The sequence below is a fragment of the Schistocerca cancellata genome, chromosome 3 (genome assembly GCF_023864275.1).
Source record: "Schistocerca cancellata isolate TAMUIC-IGC-003103 chromosome 3, iqSchCanc2.1, whole genome shotgun sequence".
NCBI lineage: Eukaryota > Metazoa > Arthropoda > Insecta > Orthoptera > Acrididae > Schistocerca > Schistocerca cancellata.
This window is the reverse complement of record NC_064628.1, coordinates 683,044,250-683,066,433: the sequence shown is the minus strand read 5'-3', so window position 1 is coordinate 683,066,433 and position 22,184 is coordinate 683,044,250. Positions and strand designations below refer to the sequence as shown.

The 22,184-nt window shown below is 41.4% G+C and overlaps 1 protein-coding gene and 1 pseudogene across 1 annotated transcript in view; both read right to left on the bottom strand.

The window, feature by feature from the left end:
* The window catches only part of LOC126175665 (ABC transporter G family member 20), a 779,392-nt gene extending 757,776 nt beyond the window's left edge, over window positions 1-21,616 (bottom strand). The window contains exon 1 of the mRNA XM_049922576.1: window positions 21,604-21,616. The gene's annotated coding sequence lies outside the window, so the exon portion shown is untranslated. The remainder of the gene's footprint in view (window positions 1-21,603) is intronic.
* On the bottom strand, window positions 18,652-18,769 carry LOC126177883 (5S ribosomal RNA; annotated as a pseudogene).
* Window positions 21,617-22,184: the final 568 nt, after the last annotated feature.

The following is a 22,184-nucleotide window of genomic DNA, read 5'->3' as shown; positions in this document are numbered from 1 at the left end:
CAGGTTTTTACAGCATCTTGCAGACACGGATTTGTTCCTAAGAAGTACAAAGGATCATGCTAGATCTTGCACAATTCGCACGCCGGTTATGGAAGAACAAGTGTTTTGACAAGTATAAGATGCTGTCAAAAAAAAAAGTACGAAGAATTGGAGCTGCTGAAGGCAAAAGTGCCAATCCTGGATGGTCAGTTTTATAAGAGAAGTTGTTTTATCCATCCCATTTGAAGCCACACTTTGAGATCACAAGGACACAATGGCACATGTGCCTACTCATCCTAAGACGAAATGCTCAAAGTCTATACTTCACAGCTTGCATTTGATTTAAAGAGTGGGCTAATAAATTACCACAATAATCGCGTGTAGGCAGATATGAGTCCTCGGGAGACCACGGAAGCAAGGAACCACGTTCACTTTAGTATTAGTGTGAGAGTAGGAATTGTAGGAGACAGACTCATAGAGCTACATAGTTTACAAGAAAAATTAACAGCTGCCATTAAGCACCGATTTTAGACCGTTTCTCTTGCAGAAAGGTAATTGATGTGTTTTGGCACCGTCTAAGCCTCGTACGATAATAACTACTACAAATGAGTAATGAGCGATTGATTGATCGAGTAGGTCAATTAGCGTAGCCTATTCGTTCGCCTGATCTTAGTTCGTTAGGTTTCTGGCTATGCGGACATGTGAAGGTAACTGTGTACTCCACAGCCGTCGACAACGTGCGCACTTTACAACACAGTGTGTCCCAGGCGAGTGACCAAATAATGCGGCAGTCAAGTGTGTTCACACGAGTTCGTGATTCTTTGAGGAGGATGGCCGCAGGATGTGTAAGAAACTGTTTCTAACACACTGAGCACCTCCTGTAATGTCAATTGACAGTTGGCTGTCGTAATAAACAACGGCCACGTCAGCGAGCGTTTCTCTTTAATTTTCAACAATACTACTCCCTGTATGAGTGTGCGACACTTTTTTTTTTAACGTCCCGTATATGAACAATTGTTTGCTTCCTTTCGTCAAGGTCTGTCACGCATGTTTACAATACTCTTCTTGTCACTCTGCGAAAAGGGACATATGACGGAACCATTGTTTGTCGATCCGAAAATGTCGAAAGTGTACTGATGCCAAGTTTCGCTGGTAGTGACATATTTGCACTCTAGTCTCACGTGTTTGCGTTCCATTGTTATTCTTGTGTCCTCATTTATTTCGCTGAGAAGGAAACGTATGAACTCTTCCACCCACCGCAGCTCCAGCCCACCACCGCCTTCTTTTCGGAGAGACAGGATGCGGAAATGAAATGTTGCGTTCCAATGATAGTGGGACAGATATTTTGCTCCTACTAAGCATTTCTAGAGAACCAAGAATCATTCTCTTTAGAGAAATATCATACTACTCCGAACTGTTCCATTCGGCAAGGCGACAGATGTTATCAGGAGAAATGCAAGGATATACACTATCTGACCATAAGCGTTCGAACCCCCAACCCCCCCCCCCCCTTAAATTCCCTTATACAATGTGGAATTGACCACTTGACATTATGAGAGGCGGACGCGCCAATACAGAAAGAGGCGTGGTGTACTGAGTTGTTAGCAGAGTAGCAGAAACATCACAATGGGTACCTCAGAAGCACCCAGTGACTTTTTTAGTAAAGGAGATATTGTCCGAATGTTCTCCGTTACTTCTTGGGGTGCCTAAATACTGTAGATTCAAAGACGTGATCATTTTTAAAGATCGTGTCAGTGACCTGATGTGTTAACAAACAAATTACGTTCATAAATACGTATGTTTTTGGATAGGGTGTGCCTTTAGCAAAACACAATTTCGTTTCTTAACCCAAACATGTTTCACTCCAGTTGCAGCATCTTCAGTGGACTTTTATTTTTCATATTTCTACCACATGGTGTGGCTTTTATAATGTGTTGTGTTTCTACAGTGGTAAAAAGATGAAAAAATGCCCACTGAAGATGCTGCAACTGCAATGAAACATGTTTGGGTTAAAGAAAAAAATTGTGTTTTGCTAAAGGCGGACCCTATCTAAAAACATACGTATTGTTAAAGCAAACACGGAAAAAAAGAGCTTCAACCCCAAGATGATTACGTTCATCAATTTAATGTCCCAATCACGAATTAGAGATATAACAGCGTTTATTAGGAAAACACAAGAAAATAAATCACAATTTATGAAATATTCTTAGTTTTGCATTGAATAAAACTTCTTATAAAACAAATACGTTTTATTTCTTTTTCTCCTAGAACCAAAACAGATTTTGTCATGTCTTTATACATACAAAGAACCAATAAATAAGAAGAATAAAAAGATTAACACTGCTGCCTCTCTTCAACCCCCCCCCCCCCCCTCCCCAACCCGACACAACTTTCGTAGGAGGTAAGTTTAAAGCTAGGCACAAGAGTAATAATCCCATATAATGCTGGTTTTCATTTTTCTTTTCATAATTATCGAGTTTTTCTTTCAAAGTTGACAACTGTTGGTGTTCAGTGCATTTTACGATAGCAGGGACTGTAATAAAGTTTGTGTTAGTATCTAGAAGAAACTCTCAAGATGCTAACACGAAACATGACTTGTGTGTTGGCTTTTCTACGTATTCAGCCTTCAAAGAGACAAATTTTTTTCCAACGACGGATCGCTTGGCGGAGACCTTGGTTATAGAAAGCTTATGTCCATCCTTTAACAGCAGGTCTCGGGACGACGGCCGTTTACTACATGACAAAAAAACACCTACAGCCGTATTTATGATTTTATTTTATTTTGTCGCTACCAGTTTCAACACTTCACTGCGTCATCCTGTGGCTGTTTTTGATGCAGCACAGGTTGCTTTGATCGCCATGCATAACCCATCAGTTGCCAGCAGTATTGGATACGCAGATAACGTAACAGCACTCCAACCATCAACTGCCTACTCAACTGGCAGTTGATGGTTGGAGTGCTGACACGTTATCTGCGTATCCAGTACTGCTGGCAACTGATGGGTTATGCATGGCGATCAAAGCAACCTGTGCCGCATCAAAAACAGCCTGAGGATGACGCACTGAAGCGTTGAAACTGGTAGCGACAAAATAAAATAAAATCATAAGGATGGCTTGTCACGATGGGTTGTAGAAGTCTACATTTCAGCTGCTCAGAAAACGATTCGTATCCAGAGAAACCTCGTCGTCACGCAATGGTTTCTTCATCTGAGAGTTGTTGGCAGTAGGTTCGAACAATACGCAAGTGTTGCGGACCTGCATCAGGAACTCAAATGTGAATCCCTGGAGGGAACGGGACGTTCTTTTCGAGGAATACTATTGAGAAAATTTGGAGACCCGGCATTTGAAGCTGACTGCAGAACGACTTTACGGCTGCCAACATACATTTTGCGTAAGGAACACGAAGATAAGATATGAGAAATTAGGACTCATACGGAGGCATATAGACTGTAGTTTTCCCACGTTAGGAAAGTAAATGACCTGTAGTGGTGCAGGGTAACCTCCGCCACGCACCGTACGGTGGCTTGCGGAGTATGTATGTCTGTAGATGAAGGAATTTACTGAGTCAGGAGAATGTGAGGGATGAGCTAAAATCGGCAGCCTCCAGTGCCCTCGGCAGGATATTTCGACGGCATTTTCCTGGTCCTTCATAATCTGTTAGCAGCACACCGTGACAGTCCCAGAAGCACTCTGCTTCACTCTGGACTATAATGGTTGAGTCTTCACGTTTTTCGGCGGTGCTGGAACCATGCGTTTCCACCTCTTCGTTTACTCCTTTGTCTTGTGGCCATAGAAACAAATTGAGCACCTTTCCACGGTGATCAGGTGACTAAAGAGGTCATCTCTGGCATGACACAGACGCGACATCACCCCTGCTGCCTCGGGCCAATGTAATTTGCGAACGAGTGTGAGCAGGCGTGGAACCCTGGAGACTTCTGGTATGTTTAGATGTCACATAAGATGCTCAACTCTGATATTCGTGACTTAATTTTAGTTTTACGACCAGCGTCTCGAGTGTCATAAACCGGTCTTCAATACCCGGCCGCCTCTTGCGACATACTGTTCTTCACAGATTGATAGTCTACCATTCTTTCTCATCACTCAGCGTTCTTTGATCACACTGAAAAAGTATGCACCACCTAACCACTGTGTCGTATGATTTTGCAATATTGTCGTAAACTTGGGAAACTAAGCATGGACTATTGCTGCGTTGTTCGCTTTGAAACGAAGTAAATAAATAATTCGACCGGACTCCATTTCATCAATGCATCTTCCCTCCCCCATTTACTTTTGTTTCCTCTGGCAGCATGCTGCGGCACTGTGGGGCGGCGATTTCAATGTGCATCAGGGCTGTAGACATGAGTAGTGGGGAGTTATGAATGGGGGGAACTGTTCTCTTAAGTAAACAAAGCAGCTACCTGCGCTAGCCTAACTTAATGACCCTTACGTCAGAAAACTATTCAGTTTAAGCTAAAAAGCACTGACAATGTGGGTTAACATGCCCCCATCTTGCACATAAATTGTGGTAATTATTTTGACATTTATTGACCGTTAATTATGAGCCACATAAACAAAACATGCGACTAAGTAAAAAATTTGTTTGCGTAAGGGCCAATCAGTTTGGCTATAACACATAGCTGACTTGTTTACTTAAGAGAACAATGACCCCTTATTGGAAGAGAACCAGTACTTAGATAAACCTGCAAACAAGCAAACTACTAATTACATAGGGGGGGGGGGCGACTGCCTATAGTATAAGGACTTCTAATTCGTACCACTGCTATAAAATTCATATCCCTTGTACAGACCAACATTTAGTGAGACCAGGACGACGTGCTTCTTGGGACCACATTGACAGCTGGCAGTTCTATGTGTTGTGGAACAGATCGTCTTATAGTTTTCGACTGACTCGAAAGAGATGAGAATTACTGTTATAAGGATAGTGGCAAACCAATGTTTTATCTATTGGTGAACGTACAAGAAAGTCTTCCTTTTCAGGTAGTCTCAAATTTGTTTTCGTTTTGATTCGTGTGTAGGAAATTGATTAAGATAATATAATGTACCCCTATAAGTTCCCGGTATTGTACTGCTACAATTTAAGAAACTTGGTCGTATAACGAGCTGTAAAAAATCCGTTTATTATTATTATTAATACAACACTGTGATCAGAAAGGATGTGGTGAAGTTTGTAATGCGTTCTTTATCCTATGATATTATTTACACCATTTTTTGTGTTACAGTATGGCCACAGAATGGCGTTATGGAAACTGGGGCGCACGTGAACACCATTTAGCTGGAACAGTGCATCTAAAAGGAGATTGTGGATTAAATCAATGTGTGCGCATATAAAATGTAGCTGTCGCAACAATCAAGGGAACACAGAAAATTAAAATAAAAATGCAAACGGGGATGTAAAAATACTTTAGCAGCAGTAAAATGTTTTCCAACGACGTTAAAACTAACTGGAAGAACATATTCTTACATTTGAAGAGATGATGTTCGTTTTATGGATGTCGCACGGAAAAAAACTTGCTTTCGACATTGCAGAACGAAATGGATTGCCCCATAATTTCAATGCAGGACAAGCCATGGTAGGCAAAATGTGGGCTAAAGGTGTCCGTCAAAAAAAATATCACCGAAGCCGACGGAAATGATGAAAGTTTCAACAGAACCTTGAAGACTTAACCGAGAAGCCTGTGAGCTGACGATTAGCCTATGCAAAAAGACAGCCGAAGCAAAGGAAAATAAAGGTAAAAATACAGCTTCGCTTGTGAAAAGGGTTTTGAAGTATCTGTGGGAAACGGGGATATTGCTAATTGTGCGAGAAATATCGAATGGATAAAATGATCAGATGTGTGAAATGCAAAATGTGGATTCATAGACAGAGCGCAGGCGTGAGGAAAGCAGTGAAAATGTTATATTGTAATGTCTGCAAATCGTGATGTATGAGCTGAAATATGGAACATTTCCTTAAACAGACACTAGCAGTTATCTCAAAGCTCAGAACATAGTTTATAATGGCAGTGCAATTTATACACCCACTGGTACAAATTAGGAAACCAGATCCCTAATTTGTACCACTTGCAGATGTTTAAAAAACTAAATTTAGTGTATTTTTCTCAGAATTTCCATTCTTCCATTAAATTCAAAATTCCATCAAAAATTCCAAATCCCATTAAAAATTCCAAATTCCATTAAAAATTCTAAATTCCATTAAATTTCAATTTCCATTACATCAAAATCGAGACTGTTTTAAATAATTTTGTAACTAATTGTCTAGGCTACAATAAATAAAAACCCAAAAGTAGTATGATTTAAGCAGCTTTCTACTAACTAATTTTCAGAAGGGATGATAAATATTTCAAGACCATTCTTTGTAATTTCATTACCATCAGACTGTGACAAATTTCCTTGCATTTTAACTATGAAAAAGCAAAGACTCATTATTTCTTCTGCTATGCAGCTCACCGATAGGAACCGCGCAGGGCTCCACTACTGGGAACAAAGAGCGCGGTAAAACCCACAGTTTCAGGGAGAACCAGGCATCCTGCCCACGCAAGGCTGATTCGCTCTACGATGAAACAATCTGCGTTCCCACATTACTCGCTGGGAATTCACAGGATATCAAGAAATGTGAGGAGCTAATACCGCAGTAGTTTGCTCAGACATATGCTCATAAAAAATACTAAACACGCTAGAATGATCTGACTGGGGAATCTCAGCTTCACAGCGTGGATTCGGCTCCCAGCCACATATTCATTATAGCCTCAGTTTCTACTTTCGTACTGTGGACGTGCACCGTCCTGCCAAAAAGCTCCAACGCTGATTTTATTCGTAGTGTATAAGCAACGGGGCAAGATCAAATGTTCAACACATTCTCCAGAGCGTTTTGAAGAAGAGTTAAGTGTCTGTAAAGTTTGTGCTGCACACCATCACTCCCGAACAAAATCAGTTACACTTGAACGCCTGCCACGAGCTCACTCAAATACAAATATTATTATTATTTCTTTCCTTTCTCAGACGTTATGTCTGGTTAAAAATGGAAAGTGACGTGGACCTTGATCAAGCATGACTTCCTTTTAACTGTACGGTATATGTTACATTGCATTTAGGAACTTTCGGGTAATTGAACATGTATCAATAATTACAGATTTCTATAGTTGTATATATACGTTTGGATGTAGCTGTATTGCGTTGATGTTCTGGTGGATATTGTGTGGTATGACTCCTGTAGTTGATAGTATAATTGGTATAATGTCAACTTTATCCTGATGCCACATGTCCTTCACTTCCTCAGCCAGTTGGATGTATTTTTCAATTTTTTCTCCTGTTTTCCTTTGTATATTTGTTGTATTTGGTATGGATATTTCGATTAGTTGTGTTAATTTCTTCTTTTTTTGTGAGTATGATGTCAGGTTTGTTATGTGGTGTTGTTTTATCTGTTATAATGGTTCTGTTCCAGTATAATTTGTATTCATAATTCTCCAGTACATTTTGTGGTGCATACTTATGTGGGAACGTGTTGTTTTATTAGTTTATGTTGTATGTCAAGTTGTTGATGTATTATTTTTGCTACATTGTCATGTCTTCTGGTGTATTCTGTATTTGCTAGTATTGTACATCCGCTTGTGATGTGATAAGTCTGCATTTATCTGTTGTGGTATTGGGATCTTTAATAATATGCTTGCTGTAATACCTGGTGTTTATTGTTTAATCCTGTATTGCAATCATGAATCCTTCCATCTCACTGTATATATTGCCTTTTCTTAGACATTTGTTGGATGCGTCTTGATCGATGTGTGGCTGTGTTAGATGATACGGTGCTTCTCATGTAGTGTTTTCTTTATCCAATTTACTTTCTTTGCATCTGTTGATGTTATGTGATCTAAAGGGTTGTAGAAGTGGTTATGAAATTGCAATGGTGTAGCCGATGTATTTGTATGAGTTACTGCTTTGTGTATTTTGCTAGTTTCTGCTCGTTCTATAAAGAATTTTCTTAAATTGTCTACCTGTCCACAATGTAGGTTTTTTATGTCGATAAATACCCTTCCTCCTTCCTTTCTGCTTAACGTGAATCTTTCTGTTGCTGAATGTATGTGATGTATTCTATATTTGTGGCATTGTGATCGTGTAAGTGTATTGAGTGCTTCTAGGTTCGTGTTACTCCATTTCACTACTCCAAATGAGTAGGTCAATATTGGTATAGCATAAGTATTTATAGCTTTTGTCTTGTTTCTTGCTGGCAATTCTGTTTTCAGTATATTTGTTAGTCTTTGTCTATATTTTTCTTGTAGTTCTTCTTTAATATTTGTATTATCTATTCCTATTTTTTGCCTGTATCCCAGATATTTATAGGCATCTGTTTTTTCCATTTCTCTTATGCAGTCACTGTGGTTATCCAATATGTAATCTTCTTGTTTAGTGTGTTTTCACTTGACTATGCTATTTTTCTTACGTTTGTCTGTTCCAAAAGCCATATTTATATCACTGCTGAATACTTCTGTTATCTTTAGTAATTGGTTGAGTTGTTGATTTGTTGCTGCCAGTAGTTTTAGATCATGCATGTATAGCAAATGTGTGATTTTGTGTTGGTATGGTCCAGTAATATTGTATCCATAATTTGTATTATTTAGCATGTTGGATAGTGGGTTCAGAGCAAAACAGCACCAGAAAGGACTTAATGAGTCTACTTGGTATATTCCACGCTTAATCTGTATTGTCTGTGATGTGATATTATTTGAATTTGTTTGGATATTAAGAGTGGTTTTCCAATTTTTCATTACTATGTTTAAGAACTGTATTAATTTAGGATCTACTTTGTATATTTCCAATATTTGTAGTAACCATGAGTGGGGTACACTATCAACAGCTTTTTGGTAATCAACGTATGCGTAGTATAGTGTCCTTTGTTTAGTTTTAGCTTGATATGTCACCTCTGCATCTATTATCAGTTGCTCTTTGCATCCTCGTGCTCCTTTGCAGCAGCCTTTTTGTTCTTCATTTATAATTTTGTTCTGTGTTGTAAGTGTCATTAATTTCTGTGTAATGACTGAAGTTAATATTTTATATATTGTTGGTAGGCATTTTATGGGGCGATATTTAGCTGGGTTTGCTGTGTCTGCTTGATCTTTAGGTTTCAGATAAGTTATTCCTTGTGTTAGTGTATCAGGGACTGTGTATGGGTCTGCAATGCAACTGTTAAATAATTTAGTTAGATGTGAATGTGTTGAGGTGAACTTCTTTAGCCAGAAATTTGCTGTTTTATCTTTTCCAGAGGCTTTCCAATTGTGCGTAGAATTAATTGCTCGGGTGACTTCATGTTGCAACATGATCACTTCAGGCATTTGTGGTATCATCTTGTATGTGTCTGTTTCTGCTTGTATCCACTGTGCATGCCTGTTATGTTGTACAGGGTTTGACCATATTATTATTATTATTATTATTATTATTATTACACACGTTACAGGCCTTTCATCAGACCACGCGAAACATTCATGACTACTTGTTCTTCCTGTCCTTCCAGTACTCTTTCATTCGTTCACTAAAGGCTCTCTTTCTTTGTGCAGTCCACCGTGGCCTTTGCTTTAGGCGCTGTTTTCTCTGACATCAATTCCCACTTGTACACCTTGTGTCTGTAGACGCTTCGCCCATGACGTCCGCTGAATCTGAGATCTTTCTAGATCAATTTTGACTCGTGTCATCCAGGGTGTAGGGGCCTTGAGTCCCTGGATGTACCTGAGGATTCTGTTGGTGAGTCTGGTCTGTGGGAGTGTGCTGATGCGTCCATAAAATTTTAATCGTCTCTTTCTAATGTCCGCAGCGATGTTGGAGAACTTCTCTGTGGTGTCCCTGGATTGAAGTCTGTATCCTTCGTCCGTGAGTTTTGGTCCAATAATTTTCCTGATGATTTTTCTTTCCTGTGTGAGAATGTTCTCAACGTCGGCCTTTGTGAGTAGCATTAGTGTCTCACTGGCGTATAGCACCTCAGGTTCAAAAATATGGCTCTGAGCACTATGGGACTTAACATCTGTGATCATCAGTCCCCTAGAACCTAGAACTACTTAAACCTAACTAACCTAAGGACATCACACACATCCATGCCCGAGGCAGGATTCGAACCTGCGAACGTAGCGGTCACGCGGTTCCAGACTGAAGCGTCTGGAACCGCACGGCCACACCGGCCGGCACCTCAGGTTTGAGTACAGTGTTGTGGTGACGAATTTTGGTGCAGGTGGACAGAAATTCCTTGTTTTATTATTATTATTATTTTCTGGAAAAAATCGACACGGGTGACGAGAATTGGTGTTATCGACACGAACCTATCACAAAACATCAAAACGCAAAATTTCCCAAGAAAGCTCAACTTTTTGAGAACATCATTAACAATCAATGAGGTGCGAGTTGAACATCAACCGAAAGAAGAACTTTTTTGGCAGTTTGCATAGTTGTATCAAATTTATATGCCTTGTTCACCTGAAACATTAAAACGACTATCTTAACTCTATTGTTAATAATCCAGTTTCGAAACTTTTCGGACGTGGTATGAGATTCACAGGCCGAAAGTGTTCACGGCAGCACGAGAATCAGAACACAACGAGAAATATTCCTCATGCTGACAGGACCTCTGAGAAATGCAAGTAATTCCAGGAATATGTTCACTTGACCTATAAATAGGGAAGAAAGCAGCTGTCTATTGATTGAAGAGAATCAACAGCGTATCCAGCGAGGGGCAACATAGGGCAGCTAATCACCCCCCCTCCCCCCGCAATCACATACACACACACACACACACACACACACATACATACATACATACATACATACATACCCCAGCCTTAGAAAAAACGTTCGAACTCCTATCTTGCCCCACGAAACAGTGAAGAAAGGCAGAATGTGCTACGCTTAGCAACTGTACCCAGAGTCCTACAGCTCATGGACACGTTCTTAAGACGAAAGGCTAGCGTCAATTTCAAAATATCGTACGAGTGTAGGACACAGGCCGAAAACAGTAAGAAACCTGGAACTCCTCCTCTGGCAAGAATGTTGGAATGACACTGAAAGAGGAAGACGAGTCCACAACTTCTTCCCATGCATCAGTGATCGGCTCTGATTACGGAACCTCAGTCTTTCAAGAGAGCTGACCTACTTTCTGATCGCACACCGATCATACAGCGCTTTCTTGCACCGAAGAGGAAAGGACTCCAGAACATACAATCTGAATGTATGCAGATAGCCGGCGGAAGTGACCGAGCGGTTCTAGGCGCTACAGTTTGGAACCGCGCGACCGCTACGGTCGCAGGTTCGAATCCTGCCTCGGGCATGGATGTGTGTGATGTCTTTAGGTTAGTTAGGTTTAAGTAGTTCTAAGTTCTGGCGACTGATGACCTCAGAAGTTGTCCCATAGTGCTCAGAGCCATTTTTTGTATGCAGATATGGCTAGTGCTGGGTGGCAACAACTCACTCAGAATGGGCACCAGATGGTTCAAATGGCTCTAAGCACTATGGGACTTAACATCTGAGGCCATCAGTCCCAGCAGTGCGGTTCCGGACTGAAGCACCTATAACCGCTCGGCCACAGCGGCCGGCGGCACCAGATGTAGGGGGGATTTTGGACTATGAATCAATGTGGCAGAATCTCGACAATGTTTCTGACGTAGGGTCCGAAACAACATGGGGGACACGTCTCTATTTGAATCAACACGCTCCGTCTGCACTACTGGAACAGTATTCCAGACGCTACAAAACTGGCGCTATGCATCATGGAGAGGTTTACTATTGAAATTTCGAGAGAGTGCTTTTCGGAAAGAGAACATGTTATTTCCTCCCACAGACATCTCGCGAAATGGAAAAAAATTCGAGAAATTATAGCTAATACAGAGGCTTACAGACAATCATCCTTCCCACGCGAATGGAACAGAGTAAGGGGGAGAGGGGGTTAGTTAGTGGTACTAGAAGCGCCCTCCGCCCTGAGGAGGCTTGCAGAGTATAGATGAAAATGTAGACCAGATAAATAAATGCTCTTTTCATATTGTTTAGTTGGTGTTTCGAGCATTACATCTCTTTTTCTATCGTTGTGATCCCTTTCACCCCATCATTCATAGCATGCTGATTATAGTGTCAGCCGATCTAACTCTACAGCGGATTTTGTGCCCAAGGGCCTGGTCGTAGAGGCTCTGGTACAGTCGCGCCTTCTCGTAAAAGAGTGATTTCCAGAAATAGCTTCAGGCAAGGGTCGGGAAGATTCCCCACGTAAAGGAAGCGGCCGATGTTCTTCCCTAATCAGAACTAGTGCCCATGTCTAATGTGCTAGTCGTTAACTGGACGTTAAACCCTTATCTTTTCTCCTCCTCGTAAAAGAAATGTTGAGTTTTCGGAAATGGTAGCTTGTGGGGTAGCTGTTGGTGGGTGGCGGGGGGGGGGGGGCGCTGAGGGGAAGGAGGTGAGACGCCTATGTCTTGCCGCAAGTTAACGTGGGGGAAGCTATTTGGAACGTGGTGTGTCCGTCTTAATGTACGACTGGATTCGCGATAGCATTGGATCTACAAGTACATCTTGATTTATACCCTACAACCACTGTGAAGTGCGTGAAAGAGGGTACTTACCATTGTACCACGTATTAACATTCCCATCTCCGTATGTAAAGGAGCAAGAATGACTGCGTAAATGCCTCTGTGATCGTTGTAATTGGTCTGAATGTTATCCTCATGATCGCTGCGGGAGCAATACATAGGGGAATGTGGTGTATGCCCAGATTACTCAATTAATTCTAGTCACTGAAACTTTGGAATTGGAGTTTTGCTAGATATATAGCTTCTTCTGTAAAATGTCTACTAGAGTTCGTTAGCGACACCGTGAAGTCCTGACGTGCATCAGTCACCCCGTGACCTTTCGCGCTGCACCTCTCTCTATATGTTAAAAATGTCCTATTATTCCTATCTGGAATGGGTCCCACGTACTTGTGTGATATTCTAGATTATGTCCCGTCAGCAAACGCCTTTCTAGAGAGCATTTTCCCAGTATCCCACCAATTACAGCCATCTGCTTTACCTGCTACCGAACCATCTTTTTATTCTGTAGTTTCCGTATTAGACCAATTGTGATCTGTTACGTTTCCCATCTTTTTCTCGGACTGTCAGAGTTTCTTTTTGCATTTTCGTTTAAAGTTCTTTATCTGACTTTGTAGTCTCCCTAAATCCATTCTTTGTAGGTGTTCATTCCACTTCATTTTGTTTCCATCCAGTTTTTCTTTCTCTCTCTTAATTTTCAACTCTTTTCGAATATAAAATTTTTGAAAACATTATCAGCGATCTTATATTAATATGATAGTTTAAAAGAGAGTTTTTTAATTATCTTTTCGAATATATTCATTTCGTATTTTATCTATTCTTTCATGTCCTTTCACCACTCTAAGAAATCTCATTTCTATTTCTCGTATTTCTTTTACTTTTCATTTTTTTTTAGTCAACACCGACGATTCTCTTCCTTACAATAGGGTCAGCAGCGCAAATGGTCTGTAAAATTTCACTCTGGTTTCGTCCCGTGTTTTCTGCTTTAAAGTTCTATTAATAGTTCCACAGATAGTTCCAAAACTATTCAGATTAATCTGGATACCTTTTTACTATTTATTTGATATTTTACTTCAACATAGTTGAAATATTTTAGCTGTTTAATTGTTTTTCATTAACTGATATCTCACTGAATGTTTTCCTCAAAATGTCACTGACTTAGAATTATTAGAAGATATTTTCATATTACATTCTGTACATATTTTGTTTAGTCATAAATTCATTCGTGGAAACCATTTTCTGCTGAAAAAGTCAGCGCAAGATCAGCGTAAAGGAGTGATTTTAGCTTTGCTGATTTGTTTAGCTGATCCCTAACGTTTAGCCGAGAATTGCATCCTCAGTGTAAATACTGAACAGCTTAGTGGATAAATTGCAGCCTTGTATCCTTCCTTTGTTTATTTGTGTACAATCCTTCTATATCTAATATTATCGATGTTTCTTTATACAGAGTTTTAAGTGCTGACAAAAAGCTACAAAGGACAACCTCTGTACTCCGTTATTCTCCATAACTTTTCTCCAACCATATTATCAAAAGATGTCTCAAATTCTATAAAAGCAATTTTTGTGTCTCACTTTTCAATAGGCTCTCGTAAAACAAAATCTCCGTCAGTTGTTGACTGCCTCTTTCTAAACCCGACCTCGTCTTCCACTAGTAAGCGTTCTGCTGCTGTTTTCAGTCTTGTGCTTGAAATTTTTGCGTGAAGTTTCTGTGCTCTGTCTTCCAATTTCGCTTTTTGCTTCCAGTACAAATATAACAACCGGTCTAATGACAATACTCCATAATTAAATAACTCTGCATTTATTCCATTTAAATCTGTTGCTTTTCGATTTTTGTGGTTTCAAAAGATGCCGTGAGTTCTTTTATTCTTATTTCATCCAGGCTTTTTATTTCTATTTCTGGAACTTTTTCTTTCTTCTATTCGTATTCAATTCACTCTTCTTTCGTAATATTTTTCAAACGGTTTTTATTCTTTTCTGCTTTATTGTCTGTACCCAAAGCTGAACCTATGTGATCATACCCTTTCAAATTCCTAAATCGTTTTACATCCAGGTATCTGTTTGAACTGACAAACCAATTGTGAGTCTTTTATATTTTAGTCGCACGGTACTATGTTACTGAATTGTCTGAAAGGGAAATTTCACATTTTTTGACATTTAAAGCAGATTGCCTGCTTTTGCCTCACTTTGAAGTGTCATCATGGTCGCTTAGAATATTTGTGCAACTTCATTCACACATTACTTCACTATAGATAACTGATCATCAGTTCGTTAATATACAACATGGTCAGAAAGGGTCCCAGCACAATTTCCTTGGACAATCCTGAAATTCAAGGTAACATGCTGCGTACTCCCTACCAAGGAATTCGCAATCCAGCAGAAAATTTCGATTGTGTAAGACCGCTGAGTTCCACCACACCGTTGTGGCGAATTCCAGGACCGGTCGAAGTAGCGAGTTGTACACAACATACCGTGTCCCGCGAAACAGAATTTTGTTTGTAGCCAAAAGCAGCGGTATTAGTTGCGAATGACCGGTTTACTTAACTGAGTTGTCTTGCGCCAAAGCTCACCCCAAAGTCATTATCCACGAATATGCTGCTTCAGCAGATATTCTTGTTAGAACTGTAAGAAGATGATATTGCCTCTTCGCAAAGGAATTCGCCAACTGATGGGAAACAAATTGCTGGTTGCGTGGTGGAAATTTCACTATCCTAAAAGTCTTCACGTTACTCGCCACCAAGCCAGAAATGATATTACGTCAGTCCATGGCACGAAAATGTGCAGAGAAATTGAAAGGCCGCTACCAATTCCTCTTTTCTGAACCCAATGGGAACTGATATTCCGTCAAAGTTTTCTGGTCGCTACAATTTTTGTATAAAATATCAACGACAGCGCCCACCAGTAGTTTGGAACAAAAGGCTCTAATGTGCTGCAAGGAAAATAAAACGAATTTGCTCCAAAGAAGCTTTTCAACTTCAAAAAAATTCTATTTTTAGGTCTGTTGGAAGTCCTTTGAAAAATGAACCTTCAGAATGGGTCACATCTTACTATAAAAAGGCTAAGGAAATTTTTTCTAAGTGGAAATTGTTTTCGTATGTTAATTGAATGAATAATTCAGTTCTGATAGATGAGTCCATGTTATTAGACACAAACCCCATAAGCGAGTATGTATTCTGAGACAGCTGAATTATAATTCCGGCAATGGCCCGCATCAGGGTCGACAAATGATTTCACATATGATTTGACCAACCTCTCGTGGCTGAGAATATTCTCTGTAATTGCTTCAATATATGATAACGTAGGATACAACGGATTGGTAATAAAACAATTGTCGCGTATCACTAACATTGTTCACAGATGCTGCTCTTATAATAACCATTGAAGCGTGAAAGAAACTGGTGTAAACATGCGTATTCAAATACAGGGATATGTAAACAGGCACAAAACGGCGCTGGGGTCGGCAACGCCTATATGAGACAAGTGTCTGGCGCAGTTATTAGATCCGTTGCTGCTGCTACAATGGTAAATTATCAAGATTTAGTGTGTTTGAACGTGGTGTTATAGTCGGCGCACGAGCGATGTGACACAGCATCTCCAAGGTAGGGATGAAATGGGGATTTTCCCTATCATTTCACGAGTGTACCGTTAATATCAGGAATCCGGTAAAACATCAAATATACGACATCACTGCGGCAGAAAAAAGAACGGGACCAACGACGACTGGAGAGAATCATTCAATGCGACAGAAGTGCAAACTTTCCATAAATTGCTGCAGATGTTAATGCAGGGCGATCAAAAAGTGTCAGCGTGCAAACCATTCAACGAAACATCATCGATATGGGGTTTCGGAGTCGAAGGACCACTCGTATACCCTTGATGACTGCATGACACAAGAAATTACGCCTCGCCTGGGCCCTTCAACATCGATATTGGACTGTTGATGACTGTAAACATGTTTCCTGGTCGGACGAGTCTCGTTTCAAATCGTACCGTGCGGATGGACGTGTAAGGGTATGGAGACAACCTCATAAATCCATGGACCCTGCATGTCAGCAGGGGACTGATGAAGCTGGTAGAGGGTCTGTAATGGTGGGTGGGGGGGGTGGGGGGGGTGGGGGGGGCGTGTTTCAGTTGGAGTAATATGGGACCGCTGATAAGTCTAGATACGACTCTGACAGGTGACACGTACGTATTCATCCTGTGTGATGACCTGCATCCATTTATGTCCATTGTGCATTCCGATGAACTTGGGCAATTCCAGCTGGCCAAATGCGACACCTTACACGTCCAGAATTGCTGAAGAGTGGCTTGAGGAACACTCTTCTGAGTTTAGACAGTTCCGCTGGCAACCAAACTCTCCAGACATGAACATTATTGAGCATATCTGAGATGCACTGCAACGTTCTGTTCAGAAGAGATTTCCATCCCCCTCTTAGTCTTACAAATTTATGGACAGCCATGCAGGATTGATGGTGTCAATTCTCTCAACACCACTTCAGGCAGTAGTCGAGTCCATGCCAGATTGTGCTGCGGTGACACTTCTGCGTGCATGCGGGGACCCTATACGATATCAGGCAGGTGTACCACTTTATTTGCCTCTTCAGTGTAGTTCCTGCAGTCAATCTCTGCACTTTACACTGAATGTAGAACTCTTTACGACCACGCTGGTGTTAAAAACTTGATGACGATAGCACATTTGCATAGTATGTCATTGTGTCCATGTGTAACATAAATCGATGTAACTTAGACCAAACAGAGAAAAAACTTTTACCGCAACTGACAGACATACACAGAGAGACGAACAGAAATGACAATCCGATTCAAAGACAATAAGTATAACGAAGTCGCCGCTATTTATGATAGTCTTCTGGGCATTAAAAAGGCAGGACGTGGTTCTTAATAGACTGTATGATCACCATGGACCGCAATGCAGCAGTCTCCCATGGAGGCCACGAGGTTGCTAAGGAGTTCTTGTGGTAGGACGTCCCATTCCTGCACCACCGAGGTTGACAACAGCTGGATGTTCGTTGGTGCATCTGGACGTGCTCGAATACGACTCCCCGAAGAATTCCACACGTGCTCGATAGAATTTAAGTCGTGCGAACGGGCTTATGAGTCTTTTCGCAAAATGTCAACTCGTTCCAGATCACCTTGGCTGTTCGTTGCAGTCGCGCATTGTCGTCCACAACAATGAGTCAGGGCCGAAAGCACCCCTGAAAAGACGCACAAGAGGGAGGAGTACGGTGTCACAGTAACAGTGACTGGTGACTGTATCGTGTTCTGGAAGTCAGTATCTCCATGTAACGCCATGTCTCCCAACACCATAACATATGGATCTCCAAAACGATCACGTTCGACAACGCTCCTGTGTCCTTTGTGTCCCCCCCCCCACCTCTCACCATAAAGGGCACATCCAACTTTGTAGAACGCAGTCAATTGAGTGGTCCGGGTGTAATGGTGCGGGGAGCCAAGATTTTCCATAGGCGTACTGACCTCCGAATCTTTGAATACGGTACAGTCACCGGTCAACGTTACTGTAATGTTGCACTTCTTCCCCGTGTGCAGCTTTTCAAGTGTGCATTTGGACCTAACAATTATATGACAATATGCGACCGAACAGCGCAGGCCTAGGAGCTTCTAGAAACAGTGGATGTACTCTTATAGCGAACGGGATTTGTTGGGAAGACTTGTTGCAGCACGTCGACATGCAGCGAGAGATAGTCAGCAGTTGTCAACCTGAAGGGCCCTACCACAACAACTCCTTACCAGCCTTATGGCCAGCACATGTTGCAGGGTATGCACTGTCGTCCTAGGTGAACACTTTGGTAATGTCTTTGGTAATGTCTTGGTAAAATATAGCTTACTATTTATATTTTACTTGAAGGAATGTCAAAGCTTGTTAAATAAAGCACTCCGTCTGCAGGCCACGAGTGGCCTACCGGGACCATCCGACCCCCGTGTCATCCTTCGAGGAGGATGCGGATATGAGGGGCGTGGGGTCAGCACACCGCTTTCCCGGTCGTTATGATGGTATTCTTGATCGGAGCCGCTACTATTCGGTCGAGTAGCTCCTCAATTGGCATCACGAGGCTGAGAGCACCCCGAAAAATGGCAACAGCGCATGGCGGCCTGGATGGTCACCCATCCAAGTGCCGACCACGCCCGACAGCGCTTAACTTCGGTAATCTCACGGGAACCGGTGTAACCACCGAGGCACGGCCGTTGCCCCAAATCTTGTTAAATATAGAGAATATTTTATAATTGAGACGATTTCTGTTCACAGTAGATATTAATTTTTTGTAAGTTAAGTTAGTAACATGAAATTTACCTATTGTAGTTCCTGTAGCGAAGTTCTGGAAGAAGTCATTCAGCAGTCAATATATTATTTTTTGTCTGGCATACCGGCTAGCTATTAAAGAACAGGGTAAAACTTCGCTAAGAAAAATAATTTTTCTTATTAGTGTCTAGAAGTGGGGTCGACTAACGATGAAATACAGAATATCTGAGACTCTGGAAATCTAACTAATAAATCATTTTGTGAAAACCATCCGGCTATTTTTTTAAATAATTCAGATTACTATTTAGAAAAATTGTTTCGTACATTTACAAGTTTCATGGCAGACATCTTCTGCAAAGAAAACACAATGGAATTTGCCAACTTACGGCGAAAATGAGTTATCGTTTACAAATTTTAGTCCTGTTTAGAAATTAGAATGCTCGTCAGCAGAGGAAATCATCGTGGAAAATAATAATATCGCAGTAATTGAGACGTATGATATGTCATAAGACACAAGGAATAATTACAATATTAAGAAACAGAACTCACTAGAACTAAAATGTTTGACAAGATAGAATCTGATAGTTCGAGAGGCCAACAATAGAGAGCGCAAAATCGGTCACGCATCGTAATTTGTAGTAGTAACAGAGATGTTAATGCCGCACCTATCACAGTAAGCTTGGCGTTAACACTCAATCAGCGTTACATGATCGCTGCAGTTAACGCAGAATATACCTTTCCTTAGACATAAATAATTAACTATTTCTACCGGGTCACCGGAGGAGCTATATCATGAAACGTGGTGACTTCTGTGTAAGTATTCTCTTTGAATGAAAGTGTCATTTCTCTTCTTCTGATTGCGTATTTTTCAGTTAACTTCTGTATTATGCTTTAGCAGCTGCATCTACGCATGGCCCAAGTTTCATCGATCTGTGTTACCTGGCAGCGACATACGTATTACGCGAAAATCCTTTCGTCCTTAAGTTTTGCACACAATTGTGTTTTAGTCCTAAGATTTAAACTGTTAAACTCCAGTTATTATTATACAATCTTTCAATAGTAAAATGTGACTTTGCAAGTGAGCCTTGTGAGAAACTGCATCCACATTATTTTTGTTACAGTTGAGCGACAACTTATGAAGGTGCTATAGATGGTTTTCATCTCTGTTGTTATATAGTCTTTTAATCTGTGCTATGATGAGGGTACCACAAAAAATTGGTTCAAATTGCTCTAACCACGATAGGACTTAACATCCGAGTTCATGAGTCCCCTAGACTTAGAACTACTTAAACCTAACTAACCTAAGGACATCACACATATCCATGCTCGAGGCAGGATTCGAACCTGCGACTGTAGCAGCAGCGCGGTTCCATACTGAAACGCCTAGAACCGCTCGGCCGCAACGGCCGGCTGAGGGTATTATCGCTGTTGCTTATAGAAAAGAAATATTATGGAAAGAACAAAGGTAGGAAGAAATACCAGTCTTGATTTGTTATGACTTCGGTATTTTATTGTGGCGCCTCCCATTACGTCAGCGGATCTGACACATCGTGGCATTTCCACGAGGCGCACAAGGCCACGCCTCCGGGTTCCTACCCCAGCGAGGTCGTCCGAGACGCGACAGACTTCTTCGCGGTTTTCTCTCGCATGACGGATTTCCAGGAGACTCCAAGCACTCACTGCAATATTCACCCAAGCAATTTACACGGGCAGCGCAAAGCGCTCGTGCAGACAGTCTGCTTTACCGCGAAGCCATTCGGCGATCTGTCGCTAACGAACGCTTCCACTTACTTTGAGTAACTCACTTCCCACATTCTGCATGGCGTTAACAAAAAATTGTAGCGATTGAGAACAAGAAGCACGAACCAAATGTAACTGGCAACGGATTAAAAAAAGGAAAAGAAAAGAAAAAAAGTCCTAATATATCAATTCAAATACAAGCGGACAGAATTCACTGGAAGTCAATGAAGTTGTCAAATCGCGAAATTATTGTAAAAAAGATACATATTTTGTAACAAAAATAAGGTAGTGAATGGCACTACCAAATCCAGTTCTAATTCGGTCGGACTCAGAATATATGTTTCACAGCCTTAATTCTTCAGTGTCTTCCTTTCGAGCTGATTCCATTCGAGTTCAAATTATATACAGGATGAAGAAAAATTCACGCACTTGGACTTCGCAGCGCAATTCCTCGCATACTGGCAACACAAAAATGTTGTCACAAAATTTCGCCCTGCGCATATTTCGGACAGTAAATGGACGTTAAAGATTGGCAATCTGGCAACACTGTAATCATATGAACCGTAACTAACGCTGTTAGCACTTAAACCGTGTTTCACAGTTGATACGGTGTACAGCGTTTTGGGTTAGCATGCAGGAGTTTGAGCGTTCGATTCTGGGTCGAGACGTGCATCAACTGTCAAAGAGCCACCCGAACCAGAAAAGAGACATGATTAATACTCTCGTAAAGCACCGAAAACAAATATATGAGCCGTAGCGCCTCAGCCGCGAGATGCAACACCTAAAAAACATTCTGAGGAGCAATGGGTACTCCACCACTTACATAAGATGTGGCTCGGAATAAAATACTCTACGAAGGGACACATCGGAAGAAGAAATGTCAGTTACGGCATTTCTACCACACATTTCCAGAATGACGAACAGAATCAACGTATATTGCGCAAACACAGCGTGAGAACTGTTTATGAATCGACTAAGAAGATTAAAGAGTGTCTGAGAACGGCAAAAGATAAAAGGGACCCACTTGAAATGTCGGGAATATACCGCACACTATGAACATGTGGATAAGTCTGTGTAGGGATGACTGGACAATCAGTCGACACCAGGATCAAAAAAATGGTTCAAATGGCTCTGAGCACTATGGGACTTAACTGCTGAGGTCATCAGTCCCCTAGAACTTAGAACCACTTAAACCTAACTAACCTAAGGACATCACACACATCCATGCCCGAGGCAGGATTCGAACATGCGACCGTAGCGGCCGCGCGGTTCCAGGCTGTAGCGCCTTTAACCGCTTGGCGACACCAGGATAACCAGACATAAGCGGCACTGCAGATTGGGACAGGTTGAGAAATTGGTCGTGGCGGAGCACGCGCTTTGAGAGACAGACTACATAATGAAATTCGCCAACACTGCAGTTCTCGTTGTGGAAAAGAGCTGTCACACCCGCTTCTTCAGGAAAGATACATAAATCCACAAAAATGACAATAGCTTCAACAAGAAATAGGAAAAGTATCTAGGTGAACGGATCCTGGATTCCCGTGCTGCAGAGAACGACCGTTGCAGGTAACAAGGAGAGAACCACAGCGGTAATGGCCGTCGAAAAGCCCTCGGACGCTGGCGTG